Raw genomic sequence first — 21,683 nt, forward strand, 5'->3', positions numbered from 1 at the left:
CGAGGGTCGAGGGGCGAGGGAGAGTGCTACTATATACGGAGCAAATTGATTGACTGTACACCCTAAAATACGTCTATATACATCAGTGTTTGGAGTATGTACTAGTAGTTCATATTGAAATCTACTAAAGGACATATATATTCCAAACAATATGATATAATCTCTATAACCAAGATAGTAGGGACGAGGAGTAAACGGAGGGAGTAGTAAATTTTTCTCCTCGTCCTGCGAGTCACCGCGCGCATGGGCGAGGGAGGAGCAAGCTTCACCTCATCCTGCGAGCCACCGCGCCCGTGGGTGGGGGAGACGACGTACTAAGCAAGCTTCTCCTTGTTCTGCGAGTTGACAGGACACATCAAAAGTACTCCAGTGTATAGAGCCTTGCCTCTAAGGTAGGCCCACATGGTTTGCCTCTTTTTTAATTTAACATAACGCGTCAAGTCGCAATTAGTTTGTTCACCCGTGGTAGACGATCCTCCCTCCACCAAGTGGACAACCAGTACACGTGCCAAATTACCACGTGGGATGCCTTTTTCATACAGAAATGAGCTCCACCGTGTACCCGCGCGGGTGTGGTTGGGAAAGAGACGGGAGTACGTGCACCGTGCATGCACCTCCTCTCTTCGTGCACGTCCCCACCTACGTGGTTGTGTGTGAGAGATACAAACCACGTTCGTGAGTGTTTTTTTGTTTTGTGGTGGGGGTGGTGGTGGGGTGGGGGGTTGATTTCATGAATTATTTGTGGGAATATGTGTTGATGACATCTCAAACAAAATTTTGCATTCAATGTGTGTGAAATGGAGGCCTATCCATATCATACATAGAGGGTCGGGCAATCCACGAGAAGAGAGGGAGGGGTCATAGCTATCGATAGAATCGAATAGAAGATCAAGTGTGTGGGTGCGAGATCGATGAAGAGAGCCATCGAAATTGTGTGTGTGTGCAAGTCAAAGATATAGGGCGACTGGCCTACCAGAATGTTAGAGGGCACATGTCAAGTTTGTGTGTGGCAGGGAGAGATGACTAGAGAGCTTGATGAATCGGTGTCTGTGGGGGGAGGGGTGGGGGTGGGGTAGGCAGAGGCCTAACTATAGGGGTAGAACGACTCGTATATGTGTTGAGAAGGAGAGACCCAGCTATGTCTTGAGGGAGATCGGTCGACATCCATACATAACTGAAGGACGGGAAATATGATGGGACAGAGAGAGAGAGAGGAGAGAGAGGGAGGGAGAGGGGTAGAGTGCTGGATGGGTGATGGAGTTTATTCTCGGAGATGTTGGGAGAGGCCAACTAGACAAACAGAGGGTGGAACTGCAATGTTATCAATAAGAGTGGGGATGTGTTTCTGTGTGTGCCTGTGCATGATAGATCTGTCGGGACGCATCCATGGTGATGGAGGGGAACTATGTGTTTGGTAAGCAAACCTAACTAGATCGGTAGATCAATTGTTGTTTGTTGGAGGAAGGGAGAGACACAACTAATGAGGTAGATCGATTGATGTGTGGGTAAAAACGAGTTATAAGGACCTAGCTGGCTATATGTATAGCGAGAGATCGGTCAGTGTACGTCCATTTGTTAGACGCAAATAAGGCCCAGCGAGACGGATAGGCATAGAGAATGGAGCTAGGAGGTGGTGCGAGAGGCCCAACTACTAGCTAGATAGGGGGAGGAGTGTGCGGTTGTGAGATCGATGAAAAGAGGGGCGAGAGTTTACACATGTGTCTGACCATATGAGAGACAGGAGGCAAGGACACATAAAGGAGGACATTGAAGCTGTGTGTGTATGCTGTAGGCAGGCATCGCTGGAGAGGTTTATCAATCGGTGTGTGCCGGAAAGGAGTTGTGGAGACTCTGGGAGAAAACCCTAAAGAAAAAATGAATGTGCCCGGTGGATAGAATGCCGAGGGAGGGGGAGGGCGAGGAGGGTGTGTGCATGCACGAGAGAAAGTTAGTGGTAGCTACAAAGGTTAGAGGATTGTGTGGGTGTAAGAGACTAACAAAGATCATAATTTGATATGAAAACGGATTCATATATTTGAATAGGAGATCATAGTGTTTTAAACATTGCATACATGAATATAGCGGTGATACACGTGTTGTGCACATGTTATACCATAATGTGATAATGCATGGCATTTGCAACTCACAGCTAAATGCCGAACAATCTAAACCATACTATACATCAAACAATCTCACATTTTATTTGAATTTGTGATAATGTGCAGCGTTTGCAGCTTACAACTAAATATCGAGCAATCTAAACAATACTATATATCAAACATTCTCACATTTTATTTGAATTTGTGGTAATGTGTGGTGTTTGCAACTCACATCTAAATACTTGTAGGTGTAGGGGCGGGGCACCACACATAATGTGATAATCACATTATCCATATGAGACATGGTTTAGATTATGAAGATCTAGCTAGAGCTGGAAATGTAATGTGATTTGAAATCAAAATAAAGTGGATTCAAAAAATCTAGTTCGAGTTCATATAGTACACATAGTTCATATGTAACTCGAGACTAATCATGTGGTGTGCTGTGAAGATAATACACAAACAATGGTTTAACTTGACAATAATGATGATTATAGATCTTATTAAAACAGAGAAACGAATTCAAATGCTTTGACTTCACAACAATCATTACTGTAGATCTTATTCAAATTTAGTTCATATTGAAGCGGTAGTATATACGTTTGGAATGCACTAAAATGTTCCTTTGAGTAGTAGGTTGCATGCATTATACACGTAGTGAAATATTTTAATTGAACATAACATGAATTCAAAGTTTTCAATGACATTTGTAGTGTGCATTGATTTGGTACAGTACACGTTAGGCTTGTCCGGAAATTTCAACCCGCGCCTTGTTAGCCCGAAATATTTAAGATATATCTTTGTCTCGTTGTGCTCCGACAACTCCCTCCATCTCAACCCGCGCCTTGATATTCCGAAATTACAACGCGCGCGTAAACTCCCACCTCCTGCGAAATCCCGACACACGAAATGCCCGTGGTACCCCTGAACCCAAAGAACCGCCTCAAATCGGTGGGGGGTACTTTCGTAACTTGCCCCACATTTCGGACAAGCCATGGTTCCCCACTGCCATCCCATCCGCCCACCCATTCGTACACCGAGGCCGCGAAAACCTGCGACGAAACCCCACACCCTGCTCCGTCTGCCAACCAGCCGGGGCCTCTTCCCCGACGATGTCGTCCATAGCAACACCTCGACGTCCCTGATCGACCGTACCGGGAAAGGATCCATTGTCGATCTCATCGTCCCGCCAATTCAGCCACCCCGTCCTCCACCTCCAAGGAGCTGCCCCGATGTTCCCCTCGTCTTTCGTGCCACCTCCATTCCCACACTGCCATCTTTACCTGCACCACCGGAACAACATCATCATCACCGTTTCCTCGGATGAAGCTGCGGCCTAATAGGCGCCAGCAAAGAGGTTGTACACTAATCGCCACATTTTCTTCTTGATTCGATCTCACGGTGCTGCCGGCGCTCGGTCCAGAGCCAATGATGCGCGACTCCATCCACGGTGGTGTCGCCGGCCACTTCCTCCACGATGTCGCTCCCTCGGTGGTGACGTCCACATCAGTAGGAGCTGCTATTGCTTTAGCTCTCGCTCGCGCTGCTGATCTGCTCTTTCTCTCGGTCCCCTACCTGGTCTGCTCTTGCTATTGCTCTTTCTTGTGCTGCTGCTATCGCTCTTGCTCTTGCTTACGATGCTGCTCCAATTTGGCTACACTTTAGTCGACTGAATCGACTTTTGGGTCAGTCGATTTTCAAGGGGTGGGCTCGCCGGGGTGAAGGAAGAACCAGCCGCAACGGGGAGGGGGCTCGCCGGAGAGGTACCCCACTATCTATCTTAGGGTTCAGGATGGGGCGGTGGTCGCCGGCGGTGGTGGGGCATTGGCGGGGCGGTGGCGTGGGGATCGCCAGAGAAAAAGCTCGGCACGGGGGGCCTAGAGGGATGGCTAGGGCGGAGGCAGACCGGCAGTGGGGAGTGTTTTCGGGGCAGGCGGGGCAGCACACCGCCGGCCGCGCGGCGGGGGGCTGCTGTTTGGTCGGTGGTGGCCGGCGGCTCAGGGGGTGGAGGTTGAAGATGAACCGTAGGCCCTTGATTTCGTATCCAATGGCAGCAAAATCGACTAACCAGAGATGAAAAAGTCAGTCGACCGATGTGTAGCCTCACCTTGCTAGTGCGTTCAGTTTCGACAGCAAAATTCAGTTTCGACAGCAAAATTCAGTTTCGACAGTTAGGTTCAGTTTCGACAGTTATGTTCAGTTTCGACAGTTAAGTTCAGTTTCGATAGTTAAGTTCAGAGATGAGCGGGTGATGTATTTTACATCTAGTACTTTGTGGTTATGTATTTTACGTCATGTATTGGAGGTGCTATTAGAATTCCACTTAGGTTAAAGTTGTTCGGTGTATCTCTTGTCCTGCTTCAGCCTCGGCATCGTACAACTCACCGGAGCTGCTCCAACGACAAAACCCTCCATCACAGCGGAGCAGTACGCCGGGCTCCATCTCTAGACGCCTAAGATCTTCTTACCCTCCTCCGACAGCAAAGTCAGCCGGAGCATCCTCACCGGCCAACCCAATCATGCTGAGATCGACATGGCTTCGCCAAAGAGGTTGTACACTTGTTGCATCTCTTTTTTACACTACATGTTATATATATTGTCCACTGAGCACACGGATTTGTTCCTTTAGTGTCTCCTTGAAAGAAAAAATGTAGGAATTTTAATTTTCACTTGTCCTCCTTTTCGAATTCCTATTCATGAAGGACAAGACTAAGAGATAGTAGCATAATAGCATTATAACCGTACATTTTCTTGTGGTTTGACTTAATCTCACCATGCTTCTTTGCATCCTGTGATCTTCCAACTGTTGTGAATCAAACACCCAGATTGGCAGAAATCCTGTGTTTTTAAATTCTCTGTTTTGCACGTGTATTCCTATCCTATTCCTGTCTATTTCCTATCCCTGCATTGTTGGAATCCTCCAATTCAAACGAGCCCTTACAGAATTACTTCTCTTACAGATAGTTGTCAAAGAAAACCTTGCGTGGTTTGTCCCGCTCCTGCTGCACCATCGTCCACCCCAGCTCAGCTGCTCCAATGACAGAAGGGTCCAGCATAGCAGGGATCCGGCCTCTAGACTGTCTTTCACCCCCTCAGATCTTCTTCCCCGCTGCTGGCAGCCATGAAATCTGCATTACCATCATCAACCGAGCAGATGACCTCGAGGACTACACGGGTCCGCAAGAGAGTCGCACTCTTTCGTGTCTGCTTACGTTATGCATCGCTTAATATTACATACTACTTTATCGTCCTGTTCACCGATTAGACTCTGAGTCAGCTCCAAACTAATAGTCAAACTTGAGTTTTTAAATGGTTGTGGGGTACATATCGGGGCCGCTATCAAAAGTATCTATCTACTATCTGGTTAATCTCCGGTGTCTACTATGAGTTTCATGTTGGGGCCATTATCTGTATTTATTAACTGAAGCCATTATCTGCCTGCTATTATTGGTTTTGGGTCTATCTACAGGTTGCTACCATCACTCGAGATTTCTGCATGCACTCCTTACATAATCTCACTATGTTTTATTCCTATGCATGACAGTTATTGTAAACAATGGAACTGAACATGTAGAGCAAAAGAGACGAGCCTTGCATGGCAATATAATTTAATGCAGACGTCGCTCCATGGTAGGCACAAAGGCAGCCCCCCTCCATGCATTTCAGATTGTAATCGAGAGGAAGATATCTGTTCTGAGGGAGATTCAGAAGGAGAAGATAACTCCTATTTACCCCCTGAGGTCTTCGCTCTAACTTGGCATGCTGATGTTGGTTATATCATGCATATGGTGTCTTGCATTGCTTATTTATACATCAAATATGTCATCTACTTAGTTTAGACATCCTTTGTGCGAATGCCATCTGTTTAGTTTCTTCGTCGTTTATGTAAATTATGCAACGCCACCTTGTTTAGCCAGGCATCATATATGTGAATTTTGCAATGACATCCTGCTTAGCCAGTCATATTATACGTAAATTATATCAGGCCATCCTTTTTTTCGTTACATATTACATTTGTCAACAATGTTACTACATTTAACTGCTCTTCGTGTGCATCAGCCATTTGACATGGTGATGGAAAATTCTGGAGTGAAAACAAGGTCTTCTGAGCAGACTATGCTATCTGACAAAGCGCATATCTCGTTGGTTACGGATAGCTCCTCACGGGAGGATTCAGAGACAGATGACCAGTCCTATTCCCCCCCCCCCCGAGGTGTATGCTCTAACATGGCAGGGTTATGTTGCTCATATCATGCGTATGGTGTCTTGCATTGCTATGCCATTTTATTAGTTTAGACATGCTTTGTGTGAATGCCACCTGTTCAGTGTCTAATTACCATATATGTGAATTATGCATTGCCATCTTGTTGCAAGACATTATATATGTGAATTATACAATGCTATCTTGTTGCAAAGGCATTATATATGTGAATTATGCAATGCCATGCTGTTTAGCCAATCATCATGTATGTGAATTATATCATGCTATCATTTTTTGGTATTACGTGTTCCATTTGTCGACAATGTTTGTATATTCAACTACTCTTCCTGTGCATCAGCCATTTGAAGCGGCGATGGAAGTATCTGGAGTGAAAACAAGGTATTCAGAGAAGACAATGCTACCTGCTGAAGCAGACATCTTGTTGGCTACAGAGAGCTCCTCAGAGGAGGATTCAGAGACTGATGACCAGTCCTATTTCCCCCTTGAGGTCTATGCTCAAACTTGGCAGGGTTATATTACCCATGTCATGCATGTTATCTGCTTACTTGCTTACTATATAAATCATATATTTGAATTATATCATGCCATCATGTTTACATAGTACATACACATCATCTATCTGAATTATGGAATGGCAACCCATTTAATAAAGACATCATATAATTATATCATGCCATCATGTTTAGTGTTTACAGTCATCATATTTAGAATTATGGCATTCTATCCATGAATGTATGTGAATTATGGCATGCCAACCTATTTAATAAACACATTATATAGTTATGTCATGTCATCCTGTTTACATAGTCTCATATTTTGAACTATGTCTTTCCATCTTTTTTAGTTAGCCATCATAATGTGAAATTGTGTCATGCTATCATGTTTAGTTAGCCATCATATATGTGAAATTGTGTCATGCTATCCTGTTTGGTTAGACAACATAAATATGAATTATTTCATGCCCTCTTTTATTCCCCACTATCCGTTGCACCTGTCTATCATACAATGTCTATACTTTCAATTACGGTTCTTGTTTATCAGCCATTTGAATTGGAGAGCATGATGGCAGTATCTAAGGGAGTAACAACACGGTCTTCAGAAAAGATAGTGCTACCAGTTGATGCAGATAAAACCATGGTTGTACTTGCCCAAGGACCAGATCCACCACACATAACCCAGACTCTCGTAGATTGTACCCCTACCCAGTTGGACAGAGAACCAGCTACACCCCTTCTAACCCCAACCTCGGCAGATAGTAACCCAGTTCCAGTTGACACAGCACCGTCTCCACCACAGAGCACCCAAACACGAGCGGTTAGTAAGGGAACTCCAGTGCCCAAAGCACGAGGACTACCACTCCAAATCCCAACTCAACACTTAAAGGAGAAGAAGATTTGTTCTCAGGTCAGGTTCTGTAGCTATGGTTCATACTCCTTTGCTCTTGCATTACTGTATTTACTCATACCAACTATTTACAAATTTTGAGGATGGAATGGAAACTCCAATGGTGCAACAGGTATGTTTTAACCCTGTTTCTTTAACTGTTTGCTATTGTAACCTGCTCTATGTTGATTTCAGTTTCAATTGAATAAACAGTTATGTTCTCATGTCATGCACATTACAAGTGTTGTTATTGCTCTATAGTTACCCACACTTATATTCTGTCTATTCTGCTTTGTATTGAACAAATATTATTTGAACTGTGTCTCTATCTTGATTTGGCAACAAAAACTAGAAGGGTTAATTATCCTTTTGCCCTCAGTGGTGTCTCTGTGCTCAGTTTTGCCCTTGGATGCAAATTGTGCTCAGTTTTGCCCTAGTCCATGCACAGCTACTATGACGAGGCCAAACGGCCATATTTGAGTCCATTCCATCCGCCAGTGTTAAGTTGTGGGTCCGGAGCTTACACGTGGGACCGTGTGGATGTGGGTCCGGAGCTGACATGTAGGCCCGTGCAACTAAATCCCCAAACCATTCGCTTCCCTGCCGGCCGGCTGACCTGCGCCACCGCCGGCACTTGCGCCGCGGCTAGGACTTGCCCCGCCACCAGCTGCATGCCTACTCCACCACTACCTTTCTGCGCCTACGCTCCATGGCTGCCTGCGACGCCCGCCACCTTCCTGCGACACCACGGGTGGGGCGCCCGCCACCTGCTCGACCCGCAGCGCGGCCTCCTTCCGTGCGCCGGGCCGGAGCGCTCAAAGGTGGGGGGCTACTGGAGCTATTTGAACTAGGAGGAAGAACCCTAGGGTGAAATGGAGAGCAGCGGCGACCCCGGAGTATTTGGCGAGGCAGGCATCGGGCCGGAGATCCGCCGTGTCCATGACTGGGTTCCCGAGGGGTAAGTCTCTCCTCCTATTTAGATTGAGCTTAGTTGTGCATTTGAACACTCGATTCGAGTAGGTTTGCCCAATTAGTGTGCTCATTGCGTCTCTGTTTTTTGCCGGTTAGGATGGAGTTGCGGTTTGCTTTCTTGATGCACATTAGAAGGGACCAGTACATGTTCGATGCAAAGGATCCGAATAAATACCAAGGAGGTTTTGATTATCGGTTGCCAATGGCTAGTAATTGGAGTTTCAGACAATTTGGGGAGGTAATTTGTAGCCAATATCCTTGGGGTTTGCTTGATGAAGTGGTATACAAATACTATGATGGGGAAAAGAAATGGGTGACAGTTAGTAATGATGAAGAGCTAGCTACCATGTTTGTTAGGCATAAAGAGAAAGATAATTTTCATGTGAGGCTGCAAGTTGATGTGCTTGAGCAAGCATTTGGACCTAGGATGACGGGTGCAACATCTCGGGGAGAACCAAGTCGTCGTAATGGCATCTCTAGCTAGAACAGTTCAGTTGGTGCACGACGATGTTGTGGCTCGACAAGTGTGGGCAACAGCAGTAGGGCCCCCCTTGAAGTGGAGCATGATGACTACAATTGTGGGGTTAATGAAGAGAATCTATATTCTGATGTTATTCGGAATTTACGACGGGAACCTCGGGCTGATAACCAAGATGAGGCTCACAATGCAGTCCGTGTGTATGATGACGTGGTGGGTGAGGACGAAGACCTTGCAGCTGTTGAATGGGACCCTTTGAACCCTAATTTGGAAGAAGGTATAGTTTTTGCATCCATGAATGAGTGTAGAAATGCACTTGTGACATACTGCATCAAGGTAGAACGTACTTTCAAAGTTGACAAGACCGAACAAGTACGTTACAGAGTGCACTATCCGACTGAGGGTTGTCCATGGAGGCTGCTCGCATCTAAAATGTGAAATAGCACTAATGTTCAGGTCAAAGTGAACCCTTTTAAGCACACATGCCAGGAATCAACCCTTAGGAAGGATACAATCAGTAGAGCCAAGTCAAGATGGGTGGCAGAAGAAGTAAAGAAGTGGGTGAAACAAAACTAGCAAGTGGGTCCAAAGGAATTGCAGAAGAACATCAAAGATAAATTCAAGATAGATTTACCATACATGAGGTTGTTCAATGGTAAACAACAGGCTATGGATTCTATTTATGGTAACTGGCAGGAAAGTTTTCAATTGTTGTATTCATTCAAAGGTGAAGTGGAGAGGACAAGCCCAGGTAGTATTGTAGATATTGATCACCACACCGTGGAGTACACATTCAGGGGAGTGACAAAGACAAAGGAATGATTTAGGAGGGTTTTTGTCTGCTTTGAGGCTTGTCGCCAGGGTTTTTTGGCACGTTGCAGGCCTTATTTGGCTATTGATGCCACTTTTCTCACAGGGAGGTTTAAAGGACAGTTAGTAGCTGCTTGTGCAGTTGATTCACATAGTTTTGTATTTCCAGTTGCCTACGGTGTGCTGGAGACAGAGTCTGAGGAGAGCTGGACTTGGTTTTTGCATAATCTGCGCCGGCCTATTGCACATCCCAATGGGTTGGTCATTCATACAGATGCCTGCAAATGTTTAGAAGTGGCCGTGGACAATGTGTTCCCTGGAGTAGAGCATAGGGAATGCATGCGTCACCTTGCTGCAAATTTCATGAAGAAATTCAAAGGAAAGGTGTATACCGACAATTTATGGCCAACATCTTTGACTTGCTGTGTGAAGAAGCACAATTACCACTTGAGGCAATTATACATGAATCCCAAAGTGAAATAATACTTGGAAACACACCACTCCAAGTTATGGGCCAGAAGCCAAATAAGTGAACTGAACAAAGTTGACTATGTGCACAATAATCTAGCAGAGTCTTTCAACTCAACGATCCGGAAACTAAAGGGTCATTATGTGGTGGATTTGCTAGATTGGATAAGGAAAGAATACATGCAGAAATTTCATTATCATGCAGGAATAGCCGAGGAAAAATTCATGGGCCACATTATCATCCCTGCCGTGATGAATGAACTGATGCAGAAAACAACAGGCTTGGAAATGAACATGACTCTTTGCTCGAGTACCACAGCAGAGATATCATATTTGGATAAAGAGAAGAGGGAATGGAGATATCCAGTGGATTGAGAAGCTAGAACTTGCAGTTGTAGGCAATGGCGGATAACTGGGTTGCCATGCATTCATGCCTTGTTTTTCATCAGTTCTCTCCCTGGTCCAGCAGGGAACATTCAGAAGTATGTGCATGATTACTACTCTGTTGCAAGGTTCCAAGCCACATATGCTTATGCCTTGCCTGCTATGGAGGGAAAACAACAATGGGACATGGTGGACCCTGGATTCAAGCTTTGCGCTCTAGTTCTGAAGAGAGCAGCAGGTAGACCAAGGAAGAGTCGAATCAGACCTTGCAGCGAAGGAGCTGGACTTGGAGCGAGGAAGCGTAAGTGCACAAGATGTGGTGGGTCTGGTCATTTCGGTAAGTATTGTGATAACACAATAGATCCAGCGTTCGGAGAGAGTTTCGATGAAGGCTTCGATGAAAATGATGGACAGCAGTCGGTTGCATCAGATGAGGATTTTGACGAGGTTCGAAATGATGATGGGCAACAGCCGCATGATTTTGACGATGATCCAAGTGAGGCTCCAAATAGTGATCATGGTGATCCAAGTGAGGCTCCAAATAGTGATCATGGTGATCCAAGTGAGGCTCCAAATGATGATCATGGTGATCCAAGTGAGGCTCCAAATGATGATCTTGGTGATCCAAGTGAGGCTCCAAATGATGATCCAAGTGAGGATCTAAATGGTGACAAACCTTCTGTTGTTGTGAGTTCTGCTAGGTATGTAAATCTTGCAAGGGTCAAATACTACTGTACATTTATGGGTCACTTGACATGATCTCATTACCCTTTATGTTTTGCACAGCTCTATGATAGGTTTGAAGAAGACGCACAAGGTACCGACAACCAAGAGGAGAAGAGAAGAAGAAATGAGCACAAGGTGCACGAGGAGCAAAGTGATGCCAAGAAGCTCAAGGAACAGACAGAAGCCCGAACGCTATATGTGAATAATTATGAAACAATATGAATAATGTTGTATTTCTGTTGGATGATGTTAGAACTATGCTTGATATGATGGTTAAATCTGTTGGATGATGTTTGAATGAGCACATGGTTTTTCCTTTTTTTGATTTTTTTGAATTTTGTTTTGCTCATTTGAATTCTGGTCAAACCTAACATTGACCAAGATTTAAACAAGTCTAAAACATCAAAATGAAGAACTAAGCCTGGATCCTTCTTAGTCAATCCAAAATGAACCTGTGATGAGGTTTTTGAAATTTTCATGAAAAATGTGCTAAAATGAGGGTCCAAAGGTAGGGTAAACAACCTCATCTCTAAGCAAGGTTTGTTTCGACCTTGTCTAAATCATCCAAATAACTTTCCTAAACATATATTCTATATATTCTATATATACGAACTATGTGCGTTGTTTTTTCCATTTTTTGATTTTTTTTAAATTTGTTTTCCTCATTTGAATTCTGCAAACTTAACTTTCACCAAGATTTAAATAAGTGTAAAACATCAAAATGAAAAACTAAGCCTGGATCCTTCTTATTCACTCTAAAATGAAGCTGTGGTGAGTTTTTTGAAATTTTCATGTTTATTTCCCCAAAACACTTCTCTTCACTTCATACAAAAGAGTTTGAGATACTCGAGATATCATACAATACACACGAACTTATCGTTTAAATGTATGTAAACCTTGTTTATCAACTTAAATCGTTAGTATATGACATAAGAAGACTATGTGCGCAGGTTTTTTATTTTTCTGATTTTTATTTAATTTATTATGCTCATTTGAAATCTGGTCAAACATAGCTTTGACTGTTCCAAACCCCTCCCAAACCCCGCTAACCCTAGCGCTGAACCAGGATCGTTCATCTAACCCTAGCGCTGAACAAGGGCCGTCGATCTAACCCTTCTAGAAGGAATCTGTGGGGAGGAGGGGGGCGATCCGCAAGATGCAATCTGATTGGCTGGGAGATTCTTTTTTTAAAAACAAATATCGGGCGCGCTGGATGGACCGTTGGGCCGTCTCGTTGTCTGGGCCTGAGACTGCAGTAAATAGCCCGTCTCAGCCTTTCCAGGCCTTGCATGCATGCATGGGAGGCGGCGACGTGCATAGGCTGCGACGTGGGTTTGCATGCGCAGGAGGCTGCGATGTGCATGCATGCGAGCGAGGCGAGCGAGGCGTGCTAGGCGCGCTAGGCTAGCGAGGCCAGCTAGGTGGTTCAACGAGTCGGATGCACCGTCCGGTCAAAGAGCTATGCGGTGATTCAAATGCACGCACGCGCCCCTTGCATGCATCGTTTTTGTGCAAAAATTTAAGAGTGCAAAGCGTAACGGATACACACACGCGTTCGGATTCACACACGCACCATTCTCACCCTTTCTCTCTTCCTCTCCCACCCATAGGCCTATAAATGGGGTGCCTATCTTCCTCTCCCACCCATAAGCCAGATCCGATCCATTCTCTCCAACTTCAAACACCCAATCGACCGAGCCCTCCCCAAGCGAGACCATGCAGTTCAACGGGCCGACCTTCAACCGTCCGCCTGTCGTGCTGGAGCGGCGCTACCCACCGGACGTGCTCGTGGAGAGGGAGCTCCACGTGTGGGCTTTTTCAAGGTGGAGGGGTTCCGTCGAACTCACCCGCACCTTCCTCAGAGCCGGCTATGCCCACCTCCCACGAGGCTCGCCGAGGATGTTCACCCTCAACGACGTTCGTGACCGCAGCGGCATCCTCCTACTGCTCACGGTCACCTTCACCAACCTGTTTGACGCGTGCGAGCTCCTCGGCCAAGTCTTTTGGTGCGGCTGCGATGCCATCTTCTTCACCGTCTACAGCATCTACACCAACTACGAGAACATCTTCCCCACTCCAGCCGGGATGCACTCCCTTCCCTACGACGACGAGGAGGAGGTGTGAAGATGAAGACGGTGTTGAAGGGGCGCGCGCGGCCAAAGTGGAAGGAGGAGATCAAGATGAAGACTGTCTCGTTTTTTATTTGTTGCTTTTCTATGTCGTGTCGTGTCGTGTCATGTTTCGTCATGTGTCCGTGAACTATTCGTGAACTTATTATTGTAATGGTACTTGTGTTGCATCTTATCTAAGTTATTTATTAGGGTTTATTATGTGTGTTAAAAAATGTCCGTGCCCAAGCATATAATTTCTTCCCTAAACCAAGTCATGAAGCTCGAGAACTTGTGGTTGTCATTCAAAAGAGGGGGTGAGAAGCCCTCCGTTTTATTAAAAAAAGTCATGAACTAACATGCAAATTTATTCCGTTTAAATCCTAAACCAAGTGCCACTCTAACACTAAACCAAGTGCCACTCTAACCAAAACCACGTGGCAGTGCAAACATACGTTTTCAACCTTCCAACCCTCCAAAATTTCAGTGCAAAACAAAGGAAAACCACTCTCACGCGTGTGCAAACATTCACGGTCTGACATTTTTTTTGACAAATTTCACAGTCTCACTATGTATACATTCCTTCCCTACCCATGTCAAACTCTTGCCATCTATCCTAGTGGTTACCAGCGCAGCCCTAAACACCACAAACCCACGCGGTCTTGGGTTCGAGTCCCCAGCCGCACCAATTTTTTGTGCATTTTCCACCCTTCTTTTTTTTGACAAATTTCATAGTCTCACTATGTATAAATTGCTTCCCTACCCATGTCAAACTCTTGCCATCTGTCCTAGCGGTTACCAGCGCAGCCCTAAACACCACAAACCCACGCGGTCTTGGGTTCGAGTCCCCAACCGCACCAATTTTTTGTGCATTTTCCACCCTTCATTTTTAGACAAATTAGTTTCTACTCAATGTAATGCCCTTAAAAATGTTCATTTATTTTGGCACTAGGTGTAAACATCTACCAGAGCTGAGGCACATTTTTCATGACATTTTGGTCTTTGATTTAAATCACGGTGTATTTGAATTGGATTACTTAAATTGCTATTAAATATTTAACAGCTCCAAAAAAATTCTAACTTAATTGTTTCGCTCTGGAATAATTCATTAGCTGCATTTCATTGATCAAAAGTTTCTGAATTCTTCATTTCTTCTCCTTTTTTCAACATATTTAAATGTTGGTCATTTCTTCTCTTTTTTTCAACATTTAAACAACTTTGACCAACATTTAAACTAGGTGAATTTCTCATACAATTTCAAGATTACAAATTCCTCCATAATTCATGCCTTTCCATACATTTTCAACATTACAACCAGTGCAATTACCATACCTACAAATGCCCAAAAGTATTTGCAAATGGGTATTGGTAGTTCTTGATCTCAAGCTTCCTAACCTTCTTCTTCAACATCCTAAGCTCAACAGCTAGCTCTCTGTCAGTATGTGCTTCGCCCTCCATCTCTTCTTCCGGAGCTCGTGCTGCGGCCACTGCGGTTTGGGGCAGCATGCGCAACCATTCGTCATGATCTTCTTGCAGTTCATTTATCAGAGTCTTGGTCAGAGAATCGACCCAAAGAAAGAAGCATGTCACCAGCATGAACACGGAACAGATCAACCGATTGCTCAAAGATCCCGAGCACAAAAATGGTGCAATTGCCCCGATTCTTACCCCATTCTCGCTGCACACGTGGAACAGACGATTGTGGTTCCTCGGTGTGTGAGAAACCCTCCAATCAACGCTCGCCCGCCACCGCGAACAAACGAAGACAGGCATCTCCACACGCGCTCGGCTCTGCATCCGCGAGGTGGCGCGGGAGCTTTCGGAAGACATGAAGCTCGGAGCCGAACGGGATCTCAACGCCGCCGCTCCCTCCACAGCTAGCTTCCCACCGATGTCGTGCTCTCGCTCTCTCGCCGTGGTCAGCGCCGTTCTCTCTGTCGTCGTGGTCACCGCCGCTGTCGCCCGCTAATATAGCACCCCCGCAATGGCTCTATGCTCAACGGCTCTCTGCTGGGTCCCGCAAGCCACGCATGCAACGGTCTGAATAAAATTAACCGCCTCTGCCGCCTGGTCCCACCTGTAAGGGACAAGTCAAAACATTGACCTGACGGAGACGCCAAAGTTCACAGAACGAGTCGGTGCGCACGGACTAGGGGCAAAACTGAGCACAATTTGCATCTGAGGGCAAAACTGAGCAGATGGACACCACTAAGGGCAAAAGGATAATTAACCCAAACTAGAATGATATAGACCATAAAGTGACCATGGTACATAGATATATGTTTGTTTCATGCTGCTATCCTGTCCACTTTACTACTGAACTCATTTACCAAAATGAGTTTCATATAAAACGTGGTAAACATGTGATGTGTCCGCTTGTTTCTCTTTTAGAATGCGGAAAAAATATTGGAGAACAGTACCACGTTATCTAATGGTAAAGGAAGTAATGCAGATAAGGTTCAAGATAGTGAGGCATCCCTGTTGGTCTCCAAGAAAGCTGATAAAAACTATCTTGACGATAGTGACGGAACCCAAAAGTCCTGTCTTGATGTTGTGTTCGAGTTACTGGACACTACTGCTGGCACAAACTCTTTGAACTTGCTGCCTGAATCAGTTCGTCTTCTTGAGTCTCAACTTCAAGTTGAAAGACATCGATCAGATGTGCTTCGACAGGAAGCTGAAGGACTGAGGAAGTCCCTGCAGAATTCAGATGCATATTTTCTGGTGCAATAGCAAGCGCTGGAGGATTTAAGCGCCAAACAAGAGAAAGTTAATAAGCTTGTTAAGCATCTTGCCAGCATTATGGGTACCCAGGATATTGTTTCTTGAGATCTTCTGAAATGGTTTCAGTTCTGGATTTGTTTTGCTGCGGCGTTTATTTGCGCTGGTAGCCAACTTTGACAACCAGTGTATATGATATGCTGCTTTGTTCCCTATATTTGCACTGGTGGCGAACTTTGATGCCCAGTGGATGTAATATGTGTAACAGCAGTGATAGCCTAGCATAAGTTGCTTGCTTATTTATTTCCTTGTTGTCTTGTTTATTTGTTTGCTTGTAGTCAGTGCAGTTCTTTTTAAAAGTAGGCCACAATAACCATGGGCTAATATTTACTGTAGTGACACTTGGCCTCCTATGGGCCGTGGAAACAGTGGGCCTTCTACGGGCCGTAGAAACAGTAGGCCTTGTACGGGCCATAGAAACAATGGGCCTTCTACGGGCTGTAGAAACAATGGGAACAATGGGCCTTCTACGGGCCGTATCATCTATGGGCCTTATACGGGCCGTATGACCATAACGGGCCATCGTTAATAGGCCATATTTGATGATGCTATGAAAATGGCCCAACGTATTAACGGACCACAAACGGGCCGATGTAACCACGGGCTGAATTTGGCCCACAAGCAGAAAATGACAGTAACGGCCCGTAAGTAAACGAATGCTGGAAATGAGCCCAAGAATAAATGGGCTTTGAGAAGGCCGAAAGATAACATTTGCTGGAAACAGCCCAACTGAATAACGGGCCCTTAATGGGTATGAAGTGATATACTGTTCATTACGGGCCAGTTTCACCACGGGTCGTTAATGGGTGTAAAGTGATATACACTGTTCATTGCGGGCCAGTTTCACCACGGGCCGTTAATAGGCCAAGAGTTACATAGGGCCTCATATGGGCCGAAAGACGTCATGGGCCAGAAGTGAAAACAGGCTGGAATCATATTGGATGGCCCAGATGACGCTACTGGGCCTAATTCGGATAGGGCGTAACGGGCCTTGGGTTAGCGGGCTTTAAATGGGCTATATGCGAACATGCCGTTAACAGGCTTTCCATGGGCCAGCCCGCCACCTTTTGACCAAGTCAAACGGGCCGGCCTTTTCACAGGAATGGGCCTCTGTTGGGTCGTGCCACGTGTCGACGTATCATAGGCGCCTTCTGTTCAATGAGTGGATGACATCTGTCCCAACGGTGAGCTGACACGTGTTTCCTCCAGCCAATGATGATTTTACACGTGGAAAATCCCCATTGGCTGGGGCTGTTAATGGGTTATCGGATCCAAAACCGACCTGATAGCTTAACGGCGTTCCGTTACGGTGGATGCCACGTGTCGGTCACCCTTGATGAAAACACTTCTGTGAAGCGCGATTTATCGTCATGGAAGTGGACACTTCCGTGATGATAATTTTGGTAATGTCATGGAACACTTCTACGACAGCACAGGTATGAATATCTTGATTTTGTCATAAATTTGTCATGGATGTACATGCATGACAAAAAATGCGACCTACTGTGACAAACACGTATCATCACGGAAGTGTATTTTTTTGTAGTGTTGTCTAGCCCTACCGTGCCTTCCACGTGTCAGGGCGGGGTTGTACACGCCTCGGGGGCTCCTCCCGGAGGTGGGCCCCCCTCCCACGTACCAGTGGAAGCACCATGCTCTGCGCCGGCTGACAACACTGCCGAGGAGCGGCTATGCCCGTACACATACGGAAGCGCTATGCTCCGCGCTGGTGATAAACAACTAAGGGCAGCCCAGAACTGTATCAACCTCAGGGAGCCCAGAGCTCAAGGTACGGCCTCATTGCAACACCTTCCCTCGGGAGCGCCATGCGAGGCGGCTGGACACGGGGGTTGCGCCCAGGTCACACCCAAGCGCACGCCACCCAGCCAGGTCCCTCGGACCTGGACGTCGCGCGCCCCTCCGCAAGCGGAGCCAAGGTATTAAGACCGTTTGATTGTCAAGGGGGACTCCTGAGCATCGCGACTCAGCAGCCTAACTGGTCACGTAGCCCCTTACTCCTTAGTTCCGAAAGGCTAACGGCAGTTGAGGTATGCCGATGCCAGGGCCTGCTAACGTAGAGCGACAGATCTACTCCTACAGCCCCTCCCTATTTGCTGTTTGGGCATCAAGGGGGACTCCTGAGCATCGCGACTCAGGATCCTAACTTGCCACGTAGCCCCTCACTCCTTGGTCCCGCCTTGGTGATCCGGTCGGGGATAACCACGGCTGAGGTATGCGCAGGGCCAGGCCCTGCCGACGTAGAACACAAAGCAAATAGGAAGGAAACCGCAAAGCCTCGCACATTCAGAAGCAAATATAACAAAACATAAATTGTCCTCATGATACCAGACACAAGTTTAAACGCCTCCATGAGGCACGGTGCATGTTGCGGGAGTAGAAACAAGAAAGAGGCCGCGAGGAGATCACCCTTGAGCAGCGCCGTCACTCGTGGCAGGGTCGCGCTAGTCAGCTCCACCTCCTGAGGCCGCGGAACCAGCAGCACCTGCCTTGAGCGCAGTGGCAAAGGCGCGGAACTTCGCCAGCTGGGCTTCCGCTCGGCCCTTCACGGCCTCAGCAGCATCGGCGCAGCGTTCGGTGTCCACAGGCTCCAGCAGATCGTCAAGGTTGGCGTCGGGGTTGTGAAGGTAGACGTGGCTGAGGATCTGCGTTAGCGTTGCGGAGGAAAGGACATGAGCTTCAACCTTGGCCATGGGGCCGATGCTAGTCACGACCTCCTCAAGCGCTTCGACGAGGAGGGGAAGCAGCTTGGCGGGGCTGTCCGTGGCTCCGGCCAGCGGCTTCTCCAGACCATCATCGTAAAGCAACTTCAGCGCTCTGCGAGATCTCTCCTCGTAATCTGCAAAGGCCACGCCATCCTCGGCCAAGACCTTCCCCTTGGCGTCTAGCTCAGTCCTCTCCGCCTTCAGCTTCTGCTCCAGTGTCTTCAGTCGGCTGCGATCAGCGGACAGCTCGGCGTCGCAGTCCCCGATGGCAGCCTCCCGAGCCTTCATCTCTTCCTCCTATGTCTGGTGGTCGCGAACCTCCTTGGCGAGCTCATCACGCAGGCCTTGAGCTCGTCCTCCAGCGCCTTGCAGCAGCCCTGGACAGTTGAAGCATCCTTCAACGCCGCGTCGCGAGCGGCTACGGCCTGGGTGGCGACTTGCTTCTCCTCCTTGGAAGCTGCCATAGCCTGGCTCAGAGCCACTCGGACGGAGGCGTGAGAGCAAACCCAGGCAGAGATCAGCTCCAGGCGCCAGGCCACCAGGCGGGGGTTGGCGCCCTGGAGATCTTCTAGCAGCCGACCCAGCGCAGTAGCAGCACGGTCAGGAACCAGAGAAGCAGAAGGAGGTAGAGGAGTCAGGAACCAGAGAAGCAGGAGGAGGATACGACAGTGTGATCACGGCTTGCGAGGCTGGGAGCTCCTGAGCCTTGGCAACCGCAGCGACGACATCAAGCACCGGCGCCTCCAGAGTCAGCAGGGCCATGGGGCTGACACCCCGCGAGAGCGCTCCTCTTGACTTTGTGAGGACGATCGGGTAGGGGAGGTGCGAGCTCCCCTGCCTCCCCTTCCCACAGGCAAAGGCGCGGCCACGACGGGTGAGCCTGCCCAAGCGAAGCCATGGTGTCCCCCTTCAGCCTCTTCGCCGCAGGCGGCAGCCAACCCAAGCGACGGAGGATGTCAAGCCCTGACAGCGAAAACAAGAGCAAAGCAGAGTTCGTGTACTTACTGGTTAACCGCGGCGTGCTCCAATAGCCTCTTGCCGAGATTAAAGCCCAAGAGCCTCTTGCGGGGCGCAGCCTCAGGAGGTCCAGCAGCAGAGTGGGGCGCACCAGAAGGGCTGGAGCTAGCTTCGGGCAGTACCGGAGCCGGAGTAGACCCTCGGGAGATCAGCCCCGACCTGTCCTTCTTCGGGATCATGGGGGGGTCCTCTCCCCCTCGCCTGGTGTCGGCCTCGTCGTTGTCCGGCATGGAGCAGAGGACGTTGGCCCTGTGCCAGGGGGAAGTCTCCCCCGTCTCCTCAGTGGCCGCCTCCGAGCCGCGCTCCTCCTCTTCCTTGTCTTCCTCCTCTCCTCCATGGCAATCATCGAAGGACAACTCCACCGGTGTCACCGCCTCCTGGCCCTTAGGAGGCACCTCCAGCACCAGGCCGCTCCCACCGAAGGTGGGCATCGCGTTCACCTCCTATTCCCAGTCGTCGCGAAGGAACAAGGGGACAGGAGTGCCCTCCAGACCTTCCATATCCTCTCCAACCAGGAAGCGGAGAGCTGCGGTAAGATCTTCATCAGCCAGGGCCTCCAAGTTCAGGTGGAGATCGGCGTCCGCATCTCCGAGCCTCCACAACGGGCGCGAGTGCACCTGAAGTGGAGCCACCCGATGCGCCAGGAACTCCCTCAGGAGCATGGTCCCGGTCAGCTTTGCCGCCTTCATGTTGCTCGGCCTCAGGTCGGCGTTCATCTTCTCCAGCACCAGCTTCGCCCGTCGGTCATCAAGCTTTGCACGGGACCACGCCTCATCAGCCTGGGTGTAACGCCCCGGAACCGATGCGCCAGGTGTCCGCCAGTTATTCATCGTCGTTGCCATCTCATTTGCTTGCGTGTTGCATTTTATCATGACATCATGTGCATCTCATTTTAGATACGTGTTCGTCTCATGCATCCGAGCATTTTCCCCGTTGTCTGTTTTGCAATCCGACAGTCCTATGTCATCCGGCATCCCCTTCTTGTCTCTTTTCGTGAGCGGGTGTTAAACATTCTCGGAATGGACCGAGGTTTGCCAAGCCGTCTTGGTACACCACCGGTAGACCGCCTGTCAAGTTTCGTTCCATTTGGAGGTCGTTTGATGCTCCAACGGTTAACCGGGTAACCAGAAAGGCCTCTTTTGTGTGCAGCCCAACACCCCTCCAAAGTGGCCCAATAACCCATTCAAACCCCCTCCATGCTCTCGGTCATTTTATCACAATTGTGTGGGCGAAAACCGCACCCCATTTGTACTCTCCTATCTCCCTCTACCTATAAATAGGCCCTCCCCTTCCAAATTCGCGGTCTAACCCTAGCCTCTTCCTCCTCCTACCACCGGACGCGTCAACCCCGCCGCCGAACACGTCCGCGCCATCGCTCCGGCCAATCGCCTCCTGCCATGTCACCCCCACCTGCCCCCTCTCTCTCCTCCGCTGCCAGGGCCCGCGGGGCCCAGATCCAGCCCGCCAGGCCCGAGCCGCTGCCCGTGCGGACCCGCGCGCCCCCGCCGCCGT

This window comes from Triticum aestivum, chromosome 5B (assembly GCF_018294505.1).
Source record: "Triticum aestivum cultivar Chinese Spring chromosome 5B, IWGSC CS RefSeq v2.1, whole genome shotgun sequence".
NCBI lineage: Eukaryota > Viridiplantae > Streptophyta > Magnoliopsida > Poales > Poaceae > Triticum > Triticum aestivum.